General features: G+C 37.8%; 1 long non-coding RNA gene across 4 annotated transcripts in view; it reads right to left on the bottom strand.

Moving 5' to 3' along the window:
* Positions 1-22,757, bottom strand: part of LOC147821426 (uncharacterized) — a 47,634-nt gene that overhangs the window by 14,847 nt on the left and 10,030 nt on the right. For 2 of the 4 annotated variants that reach the window (XR_015447017.1, XR_015447018.1), the window contains exon 1: positions 5,443-5,655. The exons of 1 other annotated variant lie outside the window; for it this stretch is intronic. This is a non-coding gene — a long non-coding RNA (uncharacterized LOC147821426). Of the gene's footprint in view, positions 1-5,442; positions 5,656-17,568; positions 20,499-22,757 lie in introns of those variants that run through there. One more of the 4 variants, XR_015447019.1, reaches the window with a different exon arrangement.

Below are 22,757 nucleotides of genomic sequence, written 5' to 3' on the forward strand. Positions count from 1 at the left end.
CTTAGCTGTCTACAGTAGCAAGAGGCCCCAATAACCTTCCAGCCAATCCCCTTGGCTTGGGTTGGTCCGTCCCTCTCTGTGTGTACAGCCAGGAAGTCTAATTGATGTGGTGCTGTGGTGTGTTTCACCTTTGTCCTGCCCTTCTCGAGGACTTATCCCTATCTGACTGCCTGTAATATTTCTACCTAGCTCATCTATCTATAATATTCCCCCCTCTGAAGAAGTATCATGAACTGCCATGAGGGGGCAAGGGGAGATGACTGCTCGTGCTACTTCAGGCTGAAGGGGGTTGTGGTTGTGGTTGGCAGTCAGGGAGACCCTTCAGAAGGTCTATCTAAAGGTCCTCGATAGCCATCACATGGTTCCATCATGGATAGGCGTATAGCTTTGAGTCTGAGGAGACAAGGCCAGAAAGACAGTTAAGTATACATGGGCCAAACAGTAAGATCAACAGAAATATTATGAGTGTAGCCCACAGACATTTCCACCAGGAAGAGCCAGTAATAGCCTTCCACAGGGAAGAGAAGGAGAAGTCCCAGGGAACTTCAGAATCCATCACAGAAGTACTTTAGCAGTTATGATCAACTTCATTAATTTCATTGTTGGGAAACGATTCCTTAAATGTTTAGAATAAATCGTCTGTGAATACATCCGAATTCAGTGCTTTCTGCTTGGAAGGTTACTGATTATCAGTGGAGTTCTGTACTAGTTATAGACCTAGTTAGATTGTCTATTTCTTCTTATGTGAGCTTTAGAAGTTTGCTTCTCTCAAGGAATTGGTCCATTTCATCAAGGATATCAAGTTTCTGAGCATAGAATTGTACAAATATTCCTTTATTACCTTTTGAAGGCCCATGGGAACTGTAATGAGAGGCCCCACTGTGTTTCTCATATTACTAATTTGTGTTGTCTCTTTTATGTTTAGTTAGCCCGGCAGTGTATGAAATATGTACTGTATGTAATATGTAATATTTGTCACTGAAATATCAATAGCATGGCACTTGGTTTAGATCAATTAGCAAATTTTTACTAATTAGCAGTGGGGACTAGGAAGAGTGGTGTAGTAGATATGCCTCTACATCGGTCTTTAATTACTTGTTTATATTTTTAAAAGAAATTACCAACCAGCACAGAAATTAGGGCTGATTTTTCTTGAAGTCTTATAGAAACCTCAGTGTTAGCTTTTCCAAAAGTTTATGTTTGAGTTAAAATAGGTGAAAAATAACTTATTTTACTTGACAAGAGAATGTTTTCGACACGTCTACTTTGATCACTGTAATGACTATGATCTGGAATGTGTCACATCTCCTATCACCTTGGCTTACTGTGCAATGGTTCTTACCTGAGTTAGCACTACTGAGGTATAAGGCACAGAAAAAAAAATTAAAAATAAACTGCTCTACTATTACTACTGGAATTTAAAGGAACATTAATTCTATTTTCTAGCAAACTGAATAACAGGATAATTTTTTTTTAAATATAAGTTCATTGACTCATTGTGAGATTGCAATTTCTCTGGCCTTTGACAGTAGACTTCTTATTTTTCTTGAAACTAAAGACTTCTTCATTCTGACTTTGCTAGGGATTTGGGGGAGCTCTGGTTTTGTAGTGAACTTCATCATATTAATATTTCAGACATCATTATAAGTCACTCACCAATCTTGAGGTGAGTAGCAGTGTAATAGTTTAGACATTAATTTCTGTAGTTTTATTTTGGTATTTTGCTTTTGTGCTGGTAATTTAAGACTCCTAAAATAGAAACATCTTTTAGTGAAATAGGTTTTTAAATCTAACTAGATTTTTAAAACCACTCATTTAATAATCAAATTAGAATACAACTATAATAGGTCTAAAGTTAAGGAATAAATCAGGCTACATTTGGATTCAATTTTCAAGTCAATACATTCTCTTTGGATCTTCTGGGAAGTAACCACAATAAGGCAAGGAGAAAAACAGGAATCATGGCTCTTCTCCATCTACCTCCCATGCCCACCCAAGGCATGCTGGGAAGCTCTGGTATCCTGGCATTGTGAAACTATGTAGATATTTTTGGTGTTTTTTTCTTCCCCAAATCTGGGGATCAAATCCAGAGACTCATTTGCACTAGGAAATCACACCACTGCTGAGCCACATCTCAGCCCTCCAGGCTTTCAATGAGCTTTATCATGCTTTGATTTTATTCTACTGACATATTTTACCTTAGCAGCTATTAATATTCACTGCTAAGCCTGACTCCGCTTGGTCCAAATAAATTAATAAAATCTATGATCTTAGAGTTTCATACATGCAGCATCACAATATAATGGAAATCTTCTGCTTTTGCCTAAGGTATCCCTCATGAGTCCAGCAGAACACAGGCACACAAAGCTCTTTGTAATATCAGCTGTTTAGAAGATCTGGTGAAGGTAAGTAGTAGTTCTGATGACTTTAGGGACATGCTTTTGTGTTGTTTGTGTAGCCTGATGCTCCAACAGACAGGGTTTGCCAAACATACTAATTTTAAAAAATATTGGGGCTGGGGATTTAGCTCAGTGGTTCCTCTGCCTGCTTTGCAAGCGTAAGGTTCTGAGTTTGATCCCTGGTACCAAAAAAAAAAAAAAAAAAAAAAAGAATTTCATATATATATAGATATATATCTATATATATCTATATATATAGATATATATCTGAGCCTTTGATGTTTGAGTGGATGTGGAGTCACACACAGCCACTTCCGTGGGCCACTGTTCTATGTTCTATGTTCTATGGTAATTTAGCATTCATCATTGTCTTCTAGAATAAGAGAGGAAAAGGAAGAAGGGGCAGCTATTTCCTATCATTGCTCATTAAAAATAGCAGAAACCTTTCCTCAGGATTCTCCCCGCGGCCCCAGGATTCTTAACAAAATTCTAGGCTAAGGCAAAACTCCTGCAAGTCACTTTTTCTTGTGAAAATATAACAGCTCCACCTTGAGGCAAAATTATTACATTCTACTTCATGATTTTCAATTGAAAATAGAAAGTTGTATCTGTGATGACTAGCAACCAATAATCAATCATCATGGGAAAAATAACAAATGAAAGAATCCAAAAATACAAAACACATTTGGAAAGTCACTTTATGTTCCCCCCTTCAGCCACAAACAACAAATTACAAGCACCATTAGGTAACCAAAGAAGACAAACCATTGTAATCTTGATGGCTGTTTTCAGACTGGGAATCATGTGGCTGTATTGGTTGATAAAATTATTTGAAGTTGTCAAAAGCAACAACTGTAAATATATATTTACCCCTCTCTAGTCTCCGCAGGGATATAAATTTCTTTTCTAATCAGCCAAGAGAATACACAAGTGGAACTTTCTCTAGAACTTACCATTTATATCATATTATTGGGAAAATATTGCTGCTCAGGTATGAGAAAACAGTGAAGACTAACAGAGCTCACTCACTTTCTGCAGCTTAGCCTTGAGGCTACTCCGGTAGGGTTGTTACTCATTTTGACTTACTGATCCAGGATCAAGCTGGAAGCTGCCCCAGAAAATATGTGGAAAAAAAGAAATGTGCCTGAAGCAAAGAGTAGAGTACTTGTCCTTGTCCCGCCTTGTTACAAGTATGCTAGGAACCACTGCCTGCCGAACTTAATAGAGTACGCCTGTATGTGTTCTTTAATTCTAACTCTTTTATGTAACTTATTTACTTACCTATTCTATTTGGAATTTTTCTGTGGGTTTGCATAAATGACAGTGTAGGCTAATTTACTCCATCAATAGCAGTGGTCCCTACGTTGCTTATTTTTGTCATTACAAGTCCATGGGAAGGTCATTTATTATGCCTTTTGATCCTGTATTACTGATTCCTCATACTAAATGAAACAAGTCTTCAGGAGATTCTTCTAGACCCTAGAATCCAGGGTTTTAAATAGACACCTATAGCATCTACCAGGAGGCTTTCCTCTCTTGGGTTGATATTGGTAATTGCTTTTTACCTTGAAAGTTACACATGCTTAGTCTCATCATCTCTTTACGGTTTTTGCATCTCTCTTCTATACCAATGCTCAGAGCTTCCTACTGCTGGGCCTTGGCTATCTACATAGGGAGACACACGTGCCACAGACCCACTTCATGAAACGATGGGCCACTGGCTCTCTTGGGTGAAACTGAGAGGGACGAAAGGCTGGGAGGTGGAGGGAAAAAGCCCAGTGGGATCTGAGCAGCAGCTCTCATTTTACACCAACTGCAGTCTAAGAAAAGCAGCTGTGCGCCAAGGAAGCAAACCTCCACGGAAAAGCACTCCCTACCAGTGAGCCTGCCTCTCAGCTGTTCAAAGCCCTCAGTCTCCTTGTCTGTCCTCAACTCTTTCTCCTGACAGCTGCAGATGCTCTGTTGGAGCCTGGCTGAGCAGAGGATATGTTATATGCAGGAAAGCATGGAAGAGTTGTTTTGTATATTCTCAATACAGGTGAAGAGGAACTATTTAAACAAACATGGCTGAGGTGCTATAATAATTACTGGGGCACATCTCTATGGCATTGGGATCCCTATGTTTGCACTAAAGTACAATCTAAGCATTCTTCTGGGATATAAAATGTACTTGAAGATACAGTGTATTCAGTGTGACTACTTTTGTACCGTTTTAAAAATGTAGAAGTCCTGTCCATAATGATTTCGAAAGGTCATGTCATGATGAGAAAACCCTGTAAATGGAATAAAAACCACCATTTTGAGTGTTAAGTGATGGGCAAGCCTACAATTATTGACTTCTTCAGGCACAAAAAATGTAAATTAACCACTACAAAGCAGCTATTTTCAGAGTTGAAAAGTTAAAGTAGCTCTGGAGAAGAAAGCTTTGGGTCCCTGGGACAGCTGGCTCCTGTGCCTCCCTGGCTGGTCTCAGCGTGTGGCTGTCATTCTTTACCGCGGTGGCCTCTCCGTCCTGGGTCCCCTTCAAAGTCAGAGACGCCTCTTATTCCAGCCCTCGCTTTAGACCTGGTCACTCGGGCTGGGTACTAAACCCTTCTCCACGCCGCGCATCCCTGAGCCTTCTACATCTCGAGGCTTTGCAGAGATGAAGGACGCCGGTCCCCAGGGGCCTCCTTGTGTGAGCCAGAGGCACGAACTCTCCTCCCTCCCCTGCTTCCTTCGTCCAGTTCTCACTCCCCAGTCAGCCCCACTCCGGAGTCACCCAAGGGCCAGACTCCAGCAGCTAGGGAGAGGCCGTGTGCTCCAGGGCTTCCGGAAATGACTCCAACTCACCAATCCTGAAGTTGCTCACTGCTTACACACACCCCACATTAAAAGCCCTTTCCTGCGTTGTGCTTCCTTCCTGATCCTAACTTTGCCGAGAGTCTCCCAGCAGTGTGGTCAACCCGTCATCCTCTTGGAAATGGTGGGTGACAAACCGCCCTTCCACTGACACGCATCTCATCTGTCCACCTCACCATTCCTACTTAACAGTAAGACCTACGTTTTGGAATATCTGTCTCCGTCTGCCGCAGAAACATCACCTGCTTCAGCACTGCCCTGGACTCTGCAGGAGCAGTGCAGATTCCTTTCTCGGCAGCCCCAGCAGCGACGGCAAAGTCTGCGTGACAACCGTGGCACGTTACGTCACAATCACCATCCTCCTTCTGCTCGAGAACACCTTTGGTGCTCCTCCTGTCCACATTTTTCCAGACATTGGTGGTGCTTGGCAAATATTTACTGTAGGAATTAATTCTGTAAACAAATAAAACCCTTCTTGATCATCTTTCCTAAAAATAGCATCTTTCTTTTTCAGACTCATTAAACCGTTTGTTCCTCTTCTACTTGCTCACTGCAGTAGATAATGTCCAGTTGGTGGATTCTAGTTCCTAGACTAGATTACAAATTGGTAAGGTTAAGACACTGATTCTCTTTGTCTGCTTTGCATTAAACTAGGTTCCTGCGCCAGTGAGTGGCTGATTAACCGTCAGCATATGCAGATATAACTAGCATTCTGATTTTGTGCAAAATGTTTTTAGAAGTCAAATGGGGTCCATCCACCTATGACTCCAGGCAGGAGAATCACAAATCTTCGCTCAGCCTGGGAAATTTGGCAATTTAACAAGACCCAGTCTCAAAAAGAGTTCAATCCCTACTACTACAAAAGAAAAATGAAAAAAGAATATTTTTATAATGGAACAGTATACATGAAAGAAACACTGTGTAAGTCTCAAAGCGTAAAATGCTTGACTATATATGTCAGGATTATTATAATAACACGATTCTCGATGTCTGAAGGCATGTTTCATAGTTTCAGTTCTTTAAGTTTAAGCTGTACTACCTAAATATTAACTAAGCCAAAATGAAAATATCCAGAAGAATATGGAATTATACATGGCAGAAAATGTGAGAATCCCTGTTAGCCTAAGTAAAGCACATTGTCCTGCTTAAGAATATCTTGATTTACATTATACTGCATGCTTGGCCAACTGCATGGGCTTCTCTACTTTGAAACCATCAAAGTTCCCTCCTCATTAAAGACATTGTGTTGCCACTTCATTTAAAATTCACTTAATCAAGAATGTAACATTTTTTGAAGACATTGTGTTGGTGATTTTTCTCCAGGAATGAGACCTATTGAGTCTAGAAAGCCCCAATTTGATACTGTTACTGTAAAGAAGAAAGGGATTTGAGAAGCCACAAATGGCAGCTACACAATAATATTTTTTAACGTAGCTGGTGAATTTATTGTAATTCAATAAATCTGACATTATGGAAAGACATGACTATAATATAAACTTGAAATACGAATAATTACCATTTGAAAACAGTATGCCAACAGTACTAAAAGTAAAGAAAGCATCATAACGTTTATTAGTGCCTACATTTGTATGCTATATAAATAAAAGTCTAACTTATACTGTATCTTTAACCTGATCAGAAACAGAGAAACACTGGAGAAGGACCATTTTTTAAAAAAATCAGAAGCCCTTTATTTTAGGAACTTAGTGCCAGAGACAACTGTAAGTTTATTTACTGTCAGTCACTTCAGTAATTTTTAAAATTTAACCTAAAAGATGGAGCCTTTTTCACTGTGTTTTTTTTTTTTCCTTGTAAAACATGAACTAAAAGTTACTTGCCAGTCGCTGGTGAATACTTTACTGTTAGATTTTGTTATGAACAATGTCAAAAAAGAACAGCATCAACCTTTCAGAATTCCATTACTGTAAGACAGAATAACAAAACAATCTGGATTTTCAGTCAGTGATTAAAGTGCTCCTTTCCTTTGTGTCAAAGGCAAATTAGTCAGAAAAGGACAGATTTTCAATGGATCTTTAGTTTTAAGTTTTTCAGGACTTTAGTTTCATTATAAAGCTGAGATATCCCTGAGTCAATATATCTGACCAAAAGACGGCAAGATCAGCTTAACCCTTACATTTTGTGTCACCAGGAACACCAAGTGGCACAGAGCATCGGGTTGCAGTGTATCCAACTTTCCTTAATGCGTCCCAGCAGAGAGTAAAGAGAACTGCATCACTGTCAGTCACTAGCCTCACTTCATCCAATATTCCCAAGCTACCCTATCTCGGCATGTATAAACGTGTTAATAAAACTAGAGCCACGGTCCGTCTAAAAGTAAAACCAGCAAGATTGTTTCTAAGCTGTGCTCTAATTGCTGAAAGACAAAAATGACACGTTCAAAATCCAAAGCAAGTTTTTATGCCTATTTCAGTAAACGGTCCCTGGAACCAGCAGCCTCGAGTTTTATGCAATTTATTAGGAGGTATTAGGCAGAATTCACTTTAATTCCACACAGCCACATCGGCTCACAGGAATGTATGCACTTAACAGATGTTTCTGTGGGTGCATTTAGGGGGCTTTGTGCACATTCCTGTCTGCTGATGAGCTGCCATCCTGGGACAAAGAGAGCCTGAAACATATGGTAATTGCAGGACAGCTGTCCTCACAAATGGCTTTGATGTGCCACAGTATTGTAAGTGGCTCCTCAAGCCTCAATCAAGACGCTTTTAAGTGATTAGGTCTGCAGTTTTGTAGATGGTGATTTGTGTCTTTGAGATAATATTCCGTGGTCACCATGGTATACCCTTCGAAGATGTAAACTTATGCATCATCGTGTAATCTTCCTCACTTCAGAAAACAGGAAATATGAGAAATCTTGAATTCAAATGAGTACAGAGGTACATTTCTCAGAATGCAAAGAGCATTGTAACTAATTAATGATGTCGAAATGCTTCAACCATAGACCGACCGGGATATCTTATTTTGTCAGCCCTGGAACATGTGCTGCCATGTCCAGGAGCCAGAGCTGCCACGGCTCCTGCACTGGGTCAGCACAGAGAGGCCTGCTGAGCACTCTGTGCCTTGCTCATGTCTTTCCCAGTGGACAGAAGCCCACCAGCGTGAGCACACGGGCTGTCTTTCCAGGAGAATCATTTCGGCTTTCCCTTACTTCTTTTCTGAGTCAGTTTTTAAAGAAACAACATAAATTTCAGAAATCCATCCAGATCCTTTGACTGCACATGCAGAGCACAGCTAGTATTATGAATACTACTCGCCTGCTCTTGGTACAGTGGACGCTTGACTTATGAACTCAATTCATTCCCGAGAGCTGGTTGTAACTCAAGTTGGTCAGTGAAAACTCAGGCTCTTCTATAGCCTTCAAAGCTTCTCTCCAGTACACAGCCAGATCTCAGTGTCCACAGAGAGATACTGGCCCTGGATGTCTCAGTGAACCCCACACAGGAAATGATGCTGTAATGCTCCTTCCAGAACTCTTTAAGGGTTAAATCTGTATCTGAGAGCATCTGGAAGTACAAGCAGCAGGTCGTAACTTGGGCCGTAACTCAAGACTTTGTTCATAAGTTAAAACAAAAATTCTGGTCATAACCCAAGTTGTTCGTATGTCAGGCTGGTCGTAACTCGAGGGTCCACTGTACATTCTTATTAGTGGGTTTCCAAAAATGGCAAGGTACTTTCACAGTCCCTTATCTCAGCAGTCAGCTTCACCAACTTCCTCTGTCTTTACATCTCTCCAGTCCTTGATATGGAAAGGTCCAGTTTTCTCTTAGAATCTGTGGTCCTCTCTCTCCAGAACAATCACAAGCAGGGAGAAAAGCAGGTGACATATACACTGCTGTTTTCAGTGACTGTTTTCAGACTACAGTCTTTTTTAAAACTTTGAAGCCAACAAAGAATTATGCCTGATTCTTCAGTTCAGCTTTCAGTAGTATGAGACTTTCTTTAAAAAAGTGAGATTATTCCCACAATAAGCCTAGTTACCAAAATAAACCTAAGTGGAATCAGAAGTTGTTAATAATTTTTAAGAATTAGAACTTTGAGACTTCCTTCTCTTACTTGATCTTCTGAACATTAAAAAAAAAGGTCTATTGTGAATGAAGAGGAAAGGGGGCCATGGTTGGAATACGTGGTGATTAACCTTAAAGAAATTGAAACAACATAAAATCCAATCCCAGTGACGCCTACTTAAGGTTTCTCCACCATCTTAAATTTCAAGTTTCCACCCTTAGCCCCTGTATAAAGTATGGAAACCTGCTGAGAACCATCCGGTGTGTTGAAAACCTCATAGAATGGGGGGCACAATCCAGGACGAGACTGCTCTCTGTGTTCTTGTGTGTGACCTTAGAGCTGAGGACCAAATGCTCAGGGTCCAGATGTTCTCATGCACAGATGCAGTCCTGAGGTGAGGCAGAGGACTTGGGTAAATCTGAATGAACACGTACACAGCACTTTGCTCAGGGACCACATATATGACAAATGTTGATTCCTTTTCCTAGTTTTTGTTTGTTTCCGAAAGCTTACTTTAAAAGATTTCTTTGAAGTTTATTCACATGGAAAAAATACAGATTGTTAACTCAGAGACCTGAATGTGTCAACTTGAAAATGACAAGGGTCTGCACACTGCTAATGACTACATTTGGGAGTTTTTCTTTTCTTTTTTTCTTTTTGTATAAAGGTTTTATAAGGCTCTCTTTATTCACAATGACTTTTTCTTCTTTTGGGAGGATTAAGCCCCAAAATGAAGAATGAAGCCTCAAAGTTCCAATTCTTAAGTCCATGAAAGTTCTTTCTTTCATTTCAGAGTCTCTTCATTCTTGTAAATAATTTGAAATTTGCCTTTCCAAGCATGGAAATTAGATCCTGGACATTGGTCCTTCATTTGAAATCAAGCTCTTCAACTCACATTCCTGGACCAGCAGGACTCAGATTGCCATGGAGACTCTGTTGACAGCTGATATGATCAGATCAGTATTTTGTGGCCCAGGGCAAGTAATTCCATATTCTCATAACTGCTCTCCTTGGTGTGATCCATTTCCATCAACACATACTTATAAACAGTAGGAGATCAGCACATACTTGTAAATAAAAGGAGAAGGCACAGCGAAGCTTTGTTCCTAACAAGTAACTTTCTGCTTCCCCAAGTAGAATCCTGTACTAGGGGAAAAAATTTTTACTCCAAGTATTAATACAAATTTCCCCATGAAAAATAGGAAGATGATTTAAAATAAATTAAAACAAAATGTTAAAGGAATCCTAAGTGTAAGGTCTATGTGTAATGTCAATATAAGTTGATTTTAGCTGCAATATGTCTCACTATTTCTCTTCTCCAAGAATTTATTTAAAAAAGAAATTTTCTTACAGTCACTAACCAAGGCATTTACCAAAATTACCAAGGCAATTTTCCTTCTCAATATTTTGCAGGAAGATCTGTGGAAGGAGATAAGAGCAGAGCAGAAGTGAAAAGAGGTAAAGGAAAAGAATTATGGACAGGAGCTCACGTCATCAGATAGGGAAAAACATGCAGGTGTTAGATGCAAAGGTTGCACCCTGCAGTCAGCTCTCTTCACAGCTACAACCACCAGACCCAGTGAAAGGCATCTGTGAGACACATCCATGCCTCAAAGTGGCAAAGGCTGTGGGCCAACATGAACAGGGCCAAGAGGGCCATGTCTAGAGGAAGCCACGCTGCAGAGCAGGGGGCTTAAAACTGTGAGGTCTGGCTGGCCATCCTGGCTGCTCACAGGACACAGGGATCCCATGCTGGTTCTGGGAAATCCAACGCATACAATGGTGGATTTCAAAAATATCACTTTACACAACATGCAAAAAACATATGGGGGGGGGTGGGATTGTAAAAAAGGAAAAAAACGATTTATAAACACTCAAAAAAAAAATAAATTTCCACAAAGCAGTGAAAGTACCATGGCCAAGTGTTTTATCATATATAAAAGTATTATGTATTTGAAGTATTTACCACTACAGAATATCATTAAGCAGAAACACAAGAATTTAACACAAGAACACTTGGAAAGACTTTCAAGATCACTGGGGGAGATGAAATGTAAATTCATGGCCTCAGGAAGGGAAAATAATACCTAACAAAAATAAATTTGATTTTTCAAGAGCACAAGGAAAATATATTTTAAGAAAAATACAATAAAGATAACTGAGTCTACAAAACGATATTAATAATATTAAATGGGAAAAAAATCTTTAGAAATAAAATCATGAGTGCAAAAGTTAGTAAAAAATCAGAATAAGTATGACTGAGTCATAAAATTAAATACAGCCATGAGTAGAACAAATATTAAAAGAATAAGCAAAAGATTATTATATATTCAAATTGAGCAGTAACATGGAAAGGGAGAAAGAATGAAAAGAAAAATTTATTTTAATTCTGTTTGTACTAGGAAGTGAGATGATCTTAAAATCTTGCCATGAAAGGAAAAGATATAAGTATTAAAAAAAGAAAAATAAGAATCATAAAACAGAAAACATACACACAAAACATAGAGTGAAGAGACTAACAAGCAAAACAGCTCTAATGGCTAAAAACAAATAAATATACCACAAAAGATTTAAAAATCCGTATTAATAAAAAAGAATGTTCCTAATCTCCTATATTTTTTTAATTCACTCTGGTAACAAAACAGAATCTGTGTCCCTTGTGTAGAGGAGAATCCACTGACTTTTGGATCACAAATTAAACCTACATAAATTCCAGAAGCCAAAAATAACATGGAAAATATTTCCTAATTTAACTGTAATTAAATAAATAAAAATAAGACTACTTCTTCCAGCATAAATTTAAAAGCTTCATTAAACAAAACTTGTTCAAAGAGAAAATATAAAGCAAAATTTTACAATAAAATATGAAAATATTAAAACTACTCTTGCTTAGAGGTGCAGGAGCCACTCCCAGCTCAGAGGAGGTGAACCTTCCAGGCCAACATACCACTGCCTCCAGCGCGGAGGTGAGCCACGTGGGCGCCAGCAGGACACCCTCCCCACTGAAATGAGAAGACATGTAAACAAGTCTCAAAACTAGATTCCCAGATCACCTAAAGCAACCCCAAATGCAAACAATATGGAACAATCTGATAACCACCTGGATTCCCTGAACTGGCAACAAAAGAAGATCTGAAAAAAATGAAATCAGAAATAATTTCTCAGAAAATCGCAGAGATTGTGCTCATAGTGCAAGACATGATTAATAAATCTAGAGAGGACACATTAAAAAAAATAGAGTAGCTGAGGAACATGATGAAATCCCAACATAGGAAACAAATGGAATCCATAAAACAGATACAAACAGATTTCCAGGAGATTAAAAACTCCATCGAAAGTTTACACAGCAGAATAAGCCAACGTGAGGACAGAATTTCAGATATAGAAGATAAGATTGCAATCACTGACCAAGAAAAAAAAAATTGCTTTAAAATAGTAAGGGACCATGAGAAAACAATGCAGCAGCTGCCACATGATGCAAAGAAGAATAAAATAAGACTGATTTCAATGAAGAAACAGGAGAGAGTGCAGATGACATAAAAAAAATTGTTCACAGAAGTGATGGCACAAAACTTCCCAAAGAGGGGAAAAGAACTTGACATACAGATAAGTGAGGCATATAGGACTCCAATTAGCCTTGATCAAAAAAAATCCACACATAGGCATATAATAGTTAAGATTCCAGAAAACAAACAGAAGAACAAAATTCTACAAGCAGTTAGAGAAAAGAAACAAATCACATACAAAGGAAAGCCCATCAGAATCACAGCAGACTTCTCAACGCAAACCCTCAAGGCAAGAAAAGCTTGGAGTGACATATTTCAAGCCCTAAAGGAAAACAACCCTGCAAAACTATCTTTCAAAATTGATGGAGAAATAAGACACTTTCATGACAAAGAGCACCTTAGGAATTTTATGAATACCAAACCAGCACTCCAAAAATATTTAGACAATATCCTAGGAAAAGACAATGAGGATCACATTCCTAGGAAGCCCAGCAGAATGAATCCATCAGAAGTGACAAGAAATTAAACACAAAGGGGGAGAATCCAACAAAAAGAAAAAGTCATGACAAGGATAAGTCAATATGTATGAGTTATAACCATCAATGTTAATGTTCTCGATTCACCAATCAAAAGACAAAGACTGGCAAAATGGGTCAAGAAGCAAGACCCAGCAATATGTTCCATATAAGAAACACACTGAATTGAAAAAGAAACTCATAGACTGAAAGTTAAAGAGTGGAAAATAATACAGCATGCAACAGGAACCCCTCAAAAAGCAGGAGTAGCTATCCTTTTTGCAGATCAAGTGGATTTCAAACCAACACTGATTAAGAGAGACAAAGGACACTACATCCTTGTAAAGGGAAGAATCCAAGAGGAAGAGATGACAATCATAAACACATATGCGGCAAACAGTAGTGTGCCCAACTATATAAAACAAATACTAACAGACTTGAAAAATCAAATAAGCACTAATGCAATAGTAGTGGGGGACCTCAATACCCCACTGTCACAAATAGATAGATCAATTAGACAAAAAATAAGTAATGAAATACTAGAACTCAATCAAACTCTTGAACAAATGAACTTAACAGATGTTTACAGAGTTTTCCACCCCTCAAAATCAGAATAGACATTCTTTTCAGCTCCACATGGGTAATTCTCCAAAATAGACCACATATTCACTCATAGAACATATTTAAGTAAGTACAAAGGAATTGAAGTTATCCGGTATATATTATCAGACCACAGTTGTGATGAAATTGGAGATCAATAGCAAAAGAAACTGCAAGAATTTCATAAACACATGGAAATTGAAAAACACACTTCTGAATAACAAATGTGTCACAGAGGAAATTTAAAAAGAAATCAGACAGTCCCTACAATTAAATGAAAATGACAATACAACATATCGAAATCTATGGGACACAATGAAAGCAGTCTTATGAGGGAAATTCATAGCAGTGAATACATAGATTAGGAAAACAGCGAGCCCAATTAAACAACCTGATGCTGAAACTCAAGCTTCTAGTAAAACAAGAGCAGGACAAATTCAAAGCTCATACAAAGGAGGAAATTATAAAGATCAGAGGAGAAATCAATGTAATGGAGACTAAAAGAATGATACAAAAAAAAAATCAATGAAGCCAAGAGTTGGTTCTTTGAAAGAATAAAAAAAATTGACAAACCCTTAGCCAACCTCATCAGAAAAAAGAAAGAAAAGATATCAAAGAGGATATAAGAAAATGGAAAGACATCCCTTGTTCCTGAGTAGGAAGAACCAACATAGTAAAAATGGCCATACTTCCAAAACTGCTATATAGATTTAATGCAATGCCCATTGAAATTCCAACAGAACTAGATAAAAAAATCCAAGATAATGCTTCACAGAACTAGAGAAAACAATCAAAAAATTCATTTGGAACCAGAAGAGACCTAGAATAGCAAAAGCAATTCTAAGCAATAGAGACATGGCTGGGGGTATCACAATCCCCAACTTGAAGCTATACTACAAAGCTACTGTGATAAAAACAGCATGGTACTGGCAAAGAAACAGACCTGAGGACCAGGGGAACAGATGAGAAGATGATTAGAAGATGAATAGATTAGAACTCCAAACACACTCAGCCATCTCATCTTCAATAAAGGAGCCAACCACCCTCACGAGGAAAGATAGCCTCTTTAATAAATGATGTGGGAAAAATTGGGTTTCAACTTGCCAAAGAATAAAACTAGACTTATATCTCTTACCATGCACTAAACTAAAATCAAAATGGATTAAAGATCTAAATATTAAAAGAGAAACACTGAACTGGCTGGAACAGAGGTTAGGTAGAACTCTTGAAGACATTGGTATAGGAAAAGATTTTATGAACAAAAACTCAGTTGCCCATGAACTAGCACAAACAATCAACAAGTGGGATCTCTTCTTACTAAAAAGCTTTTTCACAGCAAGAGAAACCATCAACAATGTGAAAAGACAACCCACAATATGGGAAAAATTTTCCACTTGCTGTTCCTCAGACAAAGGTCCACTATCTAGAATCTATAAAGAATTTAAAAAAATCAGACCTCCCAAATTTAAAGACCCAATCCAAATATGGGCATCTGAAATGAACTGACATTTCTCACACAAAGAATTAGAAATAGCAAATAAACATATGAAAAAATGCTCAACATCACTTGTCATTCGAGAGATGCAGATGAAAACAATGCTGAGATTCCACCTCATCCCAGAAAGAATGGCTGGTATCATGAAATCAACCAATAACAAATGCTGGCGGGGCTGTGGGAAAAGAACACTGCTCCACTGCCAGTGGGAATGTAGACTGGTGCAACCACTGTGGAAATCAGTATGGAGAAACCTCAAAGAACTAGGATTAGAAGTCCCATTTGACCCAGCTATTCCCCTGCTGGGTATCTTCCTCAAAGAATTAAAAGTATCATGCCACACTGATATATGTGCACCCATGTTCACAGCAACCCAATTTGTAATAGCTAAAACTTGGAAGCAGCCCAATTGCCCATCAACTGGAGACTGGATAAAGAAAACATGGTTCTTTTATAAAATACTCAGCCATAAAAAATGAGCAATTAGACATTTATAGCTAAGCGGATGCACATTGAGGCGAACACTCTTAAGTGAAATAAATAGGACAAAGACATATAAATACAGAATAGTTTCTCTAATGTGAGAAACTGAAAGTGTAAATAAGGACTAAAAGGTATAATAGATAATGTGAAATAGGAAGAAAAGGGGCAAAGGGGAAGGGGAAGTGGGAGGGCTAGGGGAAAAGAAAGAAGGGAATGGAATGAATATGAGAAAATGAAAAAATGGAAACAAAGACTTTGTAAATATGGAGGGATGGTGGGGTTGAAGGGAGGGCAGGGGAATGGGGAAAATAACAGAACCAAGAGAGATTATCTAAAGGTGCAAATTTCCAGTGATGAATGTCATTATAATGTATACCTAAAATGTAGCAATAAAATTAATTTTTAAAAAACTACTCTTACTTAAAAATTCATAGGTTTACATATTTATGTCAATAAGGGAGGACAAATTATTTAATTAACTGGCTCAAAAAATGAATAAAAATCTAATGAAGTTAACTAAAAGACAACAATGTAGGATAAATAAAATTTTAAAATAACTATAAATAATTAACATGATCACAATATTAGAAAACATTATAACATGCAAATTGAAAAAATGTACAATAAAAAATCAACTCTAATGTAGGTAAACTACTAGATAAACTACAGTCATGTAATAATGGAATATATATATATGATAAATGAATAGACTATCATAACATGGCCGAAAAATGAAGCAAATATGGTAAAGGAGTTTATTTAAAAATAAACGATGCAGTGCAGACTGGCACCCAGCTCAGTGGTGAATCCAGTACCTCACATGAGTGACATCTTGGGTTGCAAGCCCCACAGAAACAGAAAGCAAAATTATACATATTCAACATTTTACGCTTATAATCATTGTTTTAAAAGATAAGAAAAATAAATTGTTCATTTCAGTGAATACTCACAAGTCACCTAAAATACCTCACAAATATTCATAATTGGTAAAATTAACCAGTAGGTAAGAAGAAAATAGTTACTTCTGTAACATGACATGTAAATACATACCCAACTCTATAGTATTTAAAATTACTTTATGTACCTATTATGAAACTTAGTCATCTATATCTATATTATTTTCTATTCTCTTACTTCAAAAGGCTGAATTGTGTTTAGGGAGAAACTAAATTTATTTCTACAAGAGGGAAGAAGAGTTTGGCTAGAATGCCCCCTTCACCATTATTATGACATTATTGGATTTAGCAGCAATTAATAAAAAGCAATCAAAATTCTACATACATCCATGCTTTGATCAAGTGATTCTCATTCTAGAAATGTATACTTAGGTAAACTTTCATCCTTACATAAAAAGAATCTGTAGTTAAAAATTTGAAAAGAAGTAAGTACAGTGCATTCTTTTAAATACTCAGAAATCTTGGAGTAACTATTAAAAAAACCCAACTTTAAAAATAAGAATATCTAGAAAAGTAGGAGTGTATGGTTTTCTGATAGTCACATAAACTTTCACCTCTAAAAGATGTAATAGACAAAAAGACCTCTGTATAATAACAATAATACACACACATACACACACACACACACACACACACACACAGAAAGAACCTGAGAATAAGCTTAATCTGGATATGCATAAACGGCATAGAGAAAATTAAAATCAAGCCCAAAGCCAACAAACAAAAACAAAAATCTGAAAGGAAATAAAAAGTTTCTTTGGCATTCAAGAATGTTCATCCTCATGTTGATGTCAGAAAGTTAAAATTTTAATGTAATTCCAAGAAAAAGTTTTTAAAATCTTAGCAATACAAAAAGTGATTTTAAAGTTCACATGGAAAGGCAGATAACCAAGAATGATAAAAATGAAACTGAAAAAGAAAAGGAATGCCATCCCTAGCAGATATCAATGAATGAGTATATTTTAAATCATCCAAAATTTGAACTTCAGTGCACAGGACTTCCAAGGGACTTGTGGAAAAGCAGACCAGTAGAACAAACTAAAAAATGGGAATTGACCTCAAAACATAGTAGAAACTGGAATATGAAAATGACTTCAGCTCAGATAATTAAGTTGGTTTTTCAGTAGACACTATTTGAGACAATTAGATGGATACCGGGAAAGCAATGAAAACATACCTCAGTGAATCAGAATAAACTCCAAAGAAATTAAAGACTTTAATGTTGGGCTGGGTGTATCTCAGTGGTAGACTGCTTACCTAGCATGTGCAAGGCCCTGGATGATGCACAACACTGGGGAAATTAAAACCAAGATTTAAGTGTAAAACAACAAAAGCCATTAAACTATTATGATAAAGTATGACAGCACTGATTTATAACTTTGTGTAAGGAGGTCATTTATAAATGTGACTCACGATCTGTATTGGTTTAGTGTTCCCATTGCTGGGCAACAGACCTGACACTTGGAACTTAAATGAGGAGAGGGTTATTTTAGCTCATGGTTTCAGAGGATTCAGTCCATGATCCTGCAAGGGTCCACAGCAGAGACATCATGGCAGAAGGGCATTTTGGACCAAATCTACTCACTTCATAGCATCCAGAAAGCAGAGCACAAGGAAGGAGCACTCACAAGTGATACACCCTGCAAAGTGACCCATCTCCAACTGGGCCCTTCTCCTAACAGCTGTGAATATCAGTGGGCTGATCACTGAGGACCACAGTGCCCGGTGATCCAATCCACTCTCCAGGCAGCTCTTACTCAAATCAAGTAGAAAATTAAGCTTAACAGTCATAATATTAAACAAAAGAAAAAGTAATAAGAAACAAAATATGTTCAAGTTTTTTGATAAGCAAAACTGAAAGTTTTTTTAAACTATAAGCAAAGGCAATCGACAATTTTCACAATTTAAAATCTGCAACTTTGCAAAGGTTTTTTTTGACACATAAAGCACTTCAAGAACTCAGAAACAACAACAAAAATGTAGAAAAAGCAAATACTAAGAACTGTCATTTCACATACCCTAAAGTAAAATAGCTTTCAAACACATGCCATATGTTCAACCTTACCCATAAAAAAGGATTGCAAATCAAAAGTAAACTGAAATGTCATTTTCTCCTACTAGCAATATTCAAAAATTCATAACCTGTTTTATTGATTGGTTGTTGAAATGCAAAGATTCTCATATATTTTCTGGAATAAATTACTGGAATCTTTAAATGAGTTAAATGTGATAAAACCTATCTATCTATCATCTATCTGCGATTCATCTATGCGCAGAATTCCTGTTTCTGGAAATTTAATTTGCAATGTAATTGTATGTTTGTGAAAAGACCTTTTATTAAGTTATGTAGTGAACTAAAAGTGTATAATCCAGCAAAACACTGGAAAAATATAAATGCCCAGTAGTAGGACACTAAGTCATAAATTGTTTCCCAGTTGTTGAAAAAAATTTTTTTACCTACTGATATGGAAATTTTGCCAATTTAAACTTTAAATGAAATATAAAACAGATTGCAAACTGTGAAAAGAGAACTCATAAACTCTGAAATCATGAAAGCCTAAATGTTTACCATGCAGTTAAAGTAATAGCCAGTTTGGAAGTTAATTATATGGTAACAGTAAAGGTACAAGATATTTCACTGTATATTTGTATATATTTATATTTTTGAATCAGAAATAATATTATTAGTGCTGGGGATTTAGCTCAGTAGGGCCATGCCTGCCTCACAAGCACAAGGTCCTGAGTTCGATCCCTACTACCAAAAAAATTTATAAAAGAAATCATATTATTGTATATTATTGTCATCTGTTTACATCCTACTATGTTTACAGTGGGTCATGTGACCATATCAAATAATACTTTAAGAATGACCTTTATGGCTGCTTTTTCTTTCAACAACAATACACTGGGAATTATTTTTAAATTACACTTAGATAACACTTTATTTTTTTGGTACCAGGGATTGAACTCAGGACCTTGCACTTGTGAGGCAGGCATGGTGCCACTGAGCTACATCCCCGGCCCCTACTTTTCTTTAATCCAGAATCATGTCCAGTTTCTTTGCTTCTCATGATATTGATATTGTGAAAGACTATAAAGTAGCTGTTTATCAGAATTTCTCAGAATTTGGATACTAGAAGGGCCAAGTCAAACACACTGTCCGAATCCCTATAGGTGATGTGAGACACTTTCAAGTCACCACAGTTGACAAGAGGTTGACTGAGCGTCTACTACGTGATCATCGTGCGATGACAATTCAGTTCAGTTTGAGCAGTCTTCGCCTGTCTGCAGTGAACTCCCGGCCTCTTAGCAGCCTCACAGAGGAAAGGCAAGTAGCAACAAAAGATCAAAGCAGCAGCAGTGACAATGTGCCAACATCTGGCTAAAAAGAAATCATCCCCCAAAATAAGGCCACCCCAAGAAACAAGTGCCTTAAACTCATGGAATTCCATCTGCGGTTGCTATCACATTTTAAAATCGTTCTTTTCCAGGGTCCCAAGCTGTCCAATGGGTAACTCTGCCCAAGATCTGGAGAGAGAACATACTGCACAGCACTGCCCACCTGCTGTCCGCTTAACTCACTCTGCTCACTTGTCTTCCCCGCCGTGCTTTTGTGCCATGGACTCAGGACTTGTTTCTGTCTTCATGTTCCTTTCAAGGCTCTGCTTTATTCGTTCCTAGTCAAGTGAAAGGCAGAGATTCCATAACATTAAGAATAAAGAGATTTCCAAGTATAGTATATTTTTTCACTTGACAATGTTTACTGACCACATGGTATAAGCCAGATCTTCAAGCAAAGAGAACTCAAACTTAAAGGTTTCTACCCTCATAGAGCTTGTATTATGAAACATGAAAAGGAGTCAGTCAATAAATAAACTAGAAAGTATTAAATGATAGTAAAAGTTTTCAAAGAGTAACTACACACAGCAAAGTAAGGTTGAACTCTTGCAGAAATCCATTCAGGGAAAACTGACTGAAGTAGACATTTGAAAGATAACAACAACTAGCAATAAAAAGGCTATGGATAAAAGAAACTCAAATGGTGAGAAAAGCACTCTTTCAGACTCTAATGAGAAGGTCTTAGGATCTTCGAGAAGGAGAAACAAAGTATTTTTACTGGACCAAGTGGGCAGAGAGGAAGAATGATGGAAGAAAATGAAATCTTGAATGTACATTTGCGGCGTATACCACAAATGCCTACTAATCTTTCAAACTGTACAAATGTCAGTAAGTATAAGGGTCTAATAATTGAATGAGAGTATAGACTGAATTATTATTTTGAAAAATAGAAATTTCTCTATAAGATGACATTTATGAAAGTGATCTCTTTCTTTAGCTTTCAATCACTTAGCAGAAAAGTAAGTAAAACAGACCCTAGGTCTTTTCCTATTTAATGATGTCTCAAGCCCTGCATGTACCACATAGACTGCCCATGAGAACTGGTCACTCTAACTTCCTCCAGAGTTACAGACAAAAGGAAAAAGACACAAAGATGAACATATCGATTCCAAACAAGCTTTGTTTAAAACACTTCCCTAAAGCAGAAAGTAAATGAAGAGAAGAAACTGTATCAAATAATTGTAAAAATACAATCATTATTATTATTATCATTATTCAAATGGCATTTGTTTGTTAAAAGATAGTGGTTGTAACCAAGGCACACCAGGGCTTTATTTCGTTCATTCATTCGTTCTACTTACATTAATGGGATTCTTAGTATTCGGTAAACACAGCTATCTCTCGAGATAGAATGACTAGTCACAGGTCATGTTTTCAATGCATGCACAGTAACAGTGATAGAAAATGATCTTTAGTTGTACTATGAAGTAAGAAGTGGCAAGTAGAAGGAGACATAGAATGCTTTGGAAATTAATTAGAAGAAACCCAGAGTTGAGGTATTATCTCCGCTTATGATGATCAAGAAAGACTTGGTGTGTTAGAACAGAACTGTTCTCCAGAGACCAATAGGCATGGAAAGAGAGGCCTTAAATAATGGGAACTCTGCACATGTAAAAATATAGAGGGGGAAAAAGAATCTATCTGTGTATCTATGTATCTATGTGTCTGTTTGTCTGTCTGGTCTTCTCTCTCTCTCTCCCCCTCCGTCTCCCCTGATCTGTGCTCAGCACTTAGACCTGTAATGCACCACGAGGCCCCAAGTATCAGAGGCTTGGTCCTCAGCCTTGGTACTGCTGGGCCATGGTGGGGTCTGTGGGAGCCGGGGCTTAGGGAGAGGAAGTTGGCTTGCAATGGGTGCCCTTGAAAGGGACTTGGGGACACCCGCTCTCTCTCTTTGCCTGCTGGCTGCTGTGTACCCTCATAGGATGTACTGTGCCACCAAAGGCCCAAGGACAGCAAGGCCAGACAGCCATGAACTGAAACCATGAGCCTAGATATGTCCTCCTCCTCTCCAGCTGTGTATCCTGGGCATTTCGTCACAGCAACAGAAGCTGACTGATGCTGTGTGTTTGCATGTTTATGTATAGAGCATATATCTCACGTATCAGGCTGAATCTCTACTGGATGAAAATACATGAAGTGTGTGGCTTATCGAAGCTAAGGATTTAAAAAATATCTTGAGAATGACAAGCATTGATACAATGGTTAAGTTTGAAACAATAATGTAACCTGGCTTGATTTGTACTTTAAAATAACAGAGTGGGAGAAGGATGAGAAGATACAGGGAAAAGGCTCTTCACAGAGCCTGGTGCCTTTCACGGTGCTGGAGAGACCAGGGTAAAGGGCAGGAAGACCCACTCACGGGCCTGGCTGGGGGCGCAGAGGAGGTTGGAGTCTTGAGGAGGAGGCGTAGAAGCAGCTCTGGGAGGAAAGAGATGGCGATTACCCCTCTGCTTTCTATTTCTGTTTCTGTTCTAAGAATTAAAATACAAGAAGGAAATAAATCGTTTTGTTGACATGGACGTACTAGCTTGCAT

The sequence above is a fragment of the Heterocephalus glaber genome, unplaced genomic scaffold, assembly GCF_053883595.1.
Source record: "Heterocephalus glaber isolate CG9 unplaced genomic scaffold, H.glaber_assembly_v1.0 deba00001737, whole genome shotgun sequence".
Lineage (NCBI taxonomy): Eukaryota > Metazoa > Chordata > Mammalia > Rodentia > Bathyergidae > Heterocephalus > Heterocephalus glaber.